Genomic DNA, 3,985 nt, shown 5'->3' on the forward strand with positions numbered 1-3,985 from the left:
GGTCCCACAAATTAAAAAGGTAAAGTCTGGAGATAAACAGTTGTTTGACAACTGCATTAGTTGTCCCAACAATTATCGAAGTTGTCGAACAACTTTGATAGTTGTTGAGACAACTTTGATAATTGCTGGAGCAAAATTGTCACGTTTTGCAAGCGCTACGAGAGGTTTGTAACTGTTGATTTGTACAACTTACGAGGACATAGACCTTAGATAAAGAGGTGTGGAGTATACAATTTAGGATATTGTTACAGCTTACACATGACCTTAAATAGGAAGGGGAGGTTTGGAGGATAAAAAGTAGGGTTCAAGTGTGTTCCTGTTATTATCTATTATTTCGTGTAGTTTTATTATAGTACTTCCTCCATTTAAAAATGAATGACCTGCTTTCTGGTCTAGTCCTTTTTAGGCTGGTTGGTGTTTGTTATTGTACTAGTTGTATTATTGTAGTCCTTGTTTTTGATATTTATCATAGTTATTGTTTTGATAATCTGTCCTAGTATGTTGTTTATTGTGTTCGATTATCGCACTATTTTGTTGTTGTTTTCGCTCCCGTCTTGTAGACTATGCACTATTTCCTTGTTACTTGCTATATTTTCTTCATTGCTTCGTTGTTCTTTGGACCTGGATTTGCTGCAATTGAGCCGAAAGTCTTTCGGAAACAGCCTCTCTACATCCACGAGGTAGTGGCACGGTCTCCGCACACTCTGCCCTCACCCAGATCTCACTCGTGGGATTTCACTGGTTATGTTGTCTGGTTCAAAAAGAGTGACCGCAACTCTTTAATTCCAACTTTTCACTTGACATTTTTAAGGCCACAAGATTAAAGGAGATTTTGGTACATTTGACATATCTTTAATCTAAGACCAAACGATTTAGAAGTCTTCTTTATTTTCTTAAACTCCGTGCCAAGTCAAAACTCGTCTTTCTTTTTAAAACAAAGGGAGTAATATTTTGTTGTAGTACTATTCTGCTACTATTTTTGGTGTTTTTGTTACTATTTGTTGTTTCTTGTATTTCCGTTATATCATTTTTCTAGACTTCTTTTGTTGCAAGCTGAGGGTCTCTATAGGACACAACCTCTCAACTTCACCTCCGAGGTAGAGGTAAGGTCTGCGTACACTACCCTCTCGGGCCTCACCGTGTGCGGGATTACACTGGTATGTTGTTGTTGTTGTTGTTGTCGTCGTCGTCGTCGTCTCTTGTGTTTTGCTTGAGCTGCCTTACGTCTTGGAATCAGCTGCATTGCTGGCTGAAAGCGTTGTCTTGCACTCTTGCAAGTACTTACTGTCTAAGTTGCTCCGACTCTTCAAAAATGTTGTTGCACCCGTGTCGAATCCTTCAAAAATATACTATTTTTGGAGGATCGGACATGCACTCGTCGACATTTTGGAAGAGTCTGAGCAACATAGCTTATTGTTAGCAAAGTGGTTTACTGTTAAATTTCTAAAGAACTCAATCGATGAATACGTTAGTGATTTGGCATATAAGTTTATATCTTTTCTTCTCTGAATGATCATTCTCTGGTTGCCAAAATGCAGCTTCGATTTCTCCATTGAGCCAGTCGTAGATGGTGAGGTGAAGCATTGCAGCTACACGGTGTTGGAAAGTATTACTAATTTCAAGGATTCTTTAATCCAAAAGACACTTACAGGAAGACTGTTCCGTGGCACCATTGTTGAAGGATCTGTAAGCCGACCTGCTATTGTAAAGACATGGGATTATTTCCTTCCTATGAAACTTGAGAATGTTCCGCATCTATATAAATTTTGTGTATGTTTGCGAGATAGCTTTGAATTTTATTTCTTTCTCTATTTGTTGTTGTTGGTCAAATGATGTCAGAGGGTCTTTTGTAGGATGAGATTGAGTTATTAACAAATGAAGGAGCAAATACGCATCCAAATTTGGTGAAGTTGTATACGTGCTGTTTTGATAGGAGGCTCGCAGTTGTCTATGATGCAGAGTTCACTAGAGTCTTGTCGAACGTGCTTCTGGATGGTACTTACTACCTCGACACTTCAAAAATGTCAATGGGTGCATGTCGGATTCTCCAAAAGTAGTGTATTTCTAGAGAATCCGACGGGGGTGCAGTATCAAAAGTGAAGAGTCCGCACAACTTAGATGTTGAATGACTGTTCTGTCCGACTTTTGTGTGCTTTCTAGCGCATCCTTTATGTTTTCTTTTTATCGTTTGCAGATGACTTTGGGTGGGATAAGCGGATGAAAGTGGCAACCCAACTCGCAGATCTCTTCTCGTGGTTGCACATGAATGGGATTGCAGTTGGAAGCGTTACAACTTCATGTATTATGATAGATGACGTGAGTTTGAATCCTTGGTTGTTTTCTTGACTTTTTATTTCCTTTAGATATCTGAAGACGGGGTAGCATCCGACAGAAATGCAAGGGAAGGCTGCGTACAATACACCCTTATGGTGGGGCCCTTCCCCGAACCCTGCGCATAGCAGGAGCTGTAGTGCACCGGGCTGCCCTTTTTAGATATCTGAAGACGATTACACGTTATTCCATTGGTTTGGCTTGATGTAGATAGAAGTTTTTGGCTTGCAGGAAGTGAACATAAAAGTGTTTTGACTTTGGATACGTATCAAATCATGTGAAAGAAGATACTAAAATTTCTGTTCTAGCTTGTGTTGGCCGGGAAGCTCCAGAGATTTTCACTCGTATTTGTGCTCGTACCAGAATATCTTTGATAATTTCATGCTATAGATTAAGTTTTATTCTTATAGTTTTCTCTGTATTGCATGATGCAATGCTGCTCTAACTGGAAATATTAGTTATGAAACTGCGATATAAGACCGTTATAATTAAGATAAACGTAAAGTAGCCAAAAGACTAGGAAGTTGTGGAAGACACGAATTAGGCTAGAGGGCTAGTGCGGGTGGGTGGGGCATAGCTAGTAGATAGGAGTGCTTTGGTGTAGCCTTGCTGGTATTCGTAGGAGGGTTTGCGGTGAGGGGTGTGCTCCCAATTTGATAGTGTAGGGTGCTACTTTGTCGGTGATTTTTCTTTTTTTCCTATTATTTCATCTTGTTCATGTTTTATTTCGACTTTGTTTACTGTCCCTTTCTAGGAAGGTGGAGGACGTGGATTAGGGTGGAGGGTTAGGGGGTGAGAGTGCGTCGGTAATAGTAGGGGAGCGATCTTTTGTGTCTAGAGTTTTTTGTTTGTGGAGTTGTGGCTGTAGTATTATCGTGTGGCTATTTTGCATACCGTACTAGTTTATATGCACTTATTTTTGGTGTTTGTTATACTGTTAGTTTATTTTACGTACCTTATTAGTTTATATGCACTTATCTTTTGTGTTTGGTATACTGTTATCGGTCCTAAGCCGGGATCTATCAGAAACAGCCTCTCTACTTCTCCTGATGTAGTGGTATGATCTGCGTAGACTGTACCCTCCTCAAACCCCATTATGTGGGAATACACTGGGTATGTTGTTGAAGTTGTAACTGTCTTTTTGTCCTGAGCCGGTTGTTTATTGAAAACAACCTCTCTACTTCTTCGGAGGTAGTGGTATGAATTGCGTACATTTTACCCTCCTCAAACCCCACTATGTGGTATTAGTTTTTTCCTACAACGTTTTGGATTCTCTCCTCGAAATCATATAACCCTGAGCTTTGATCTAATTCTGGAATTACTATATATGAAGCGAAATGTTTTGGCTGCCACTTATCTGACTGATAAAGCTCTTCCTTCTTTCGACCAATGTGTATCTCTGAGAATTTTGTTAACTTGTATCTTCGATATCAAAGGATTTTCTTGCTGCAATGCGGTATGGATTTCTCCTTCCGGATTGAAGGTCTGATAGCTTGACTTACTTTTCCAGTCGTTGTATCCTAGGGGTAAGTTACTCTCCAAGTCAAACAGTTGGCTCTCGTTGGAGAAGTTGAAGAAACGCTGTGCATGTCTTGACTACCACTTAGAGGTGGGCGAATAAACTGGAAAAATGACCCTCCGGAACAATTGAACA

The 3,985-nt window shown here is 40.0% G+C and overlaps 1 long non-coding RNA gene across 1 annotated transcript; it reads left to right on the forward strand.

The window, feature by feature from the left end:
• The first annotated feature begins 1,840 nt into the window (after positions 1–1,840).
• Positions 1,841–2,672, forward strand: LOC107876311. Its single transcript, XR_007057528.1, has 3 exons — positions 1,841–1,995; positions 2,195–2,316; positions 2,563–2,672. It is a non-coding gene; the product is annotated as an uncharacterized LOC107876311 (long non-coding RNA).
• The last annotated feature ends 1,313 nt before the right edge of the window (positions 2,673–3,985 follow it).

Source organism: Capsicum annuum, chromosome 7 (assembly GCF_002878395.1).
Source record: "Capsicum annuum cultivar UCD-10X-F1 chromosome 7, UCD10Xv1.1, whole genome shotgun sequence".
NCBI classification, from domain to species: domain Eukaryota; kingdom Viridiplantae; phylum Streptophyta; class Magnoliopsida; order Solanales; family Solanaceae; genus Capsicum; species Capsicum annuum.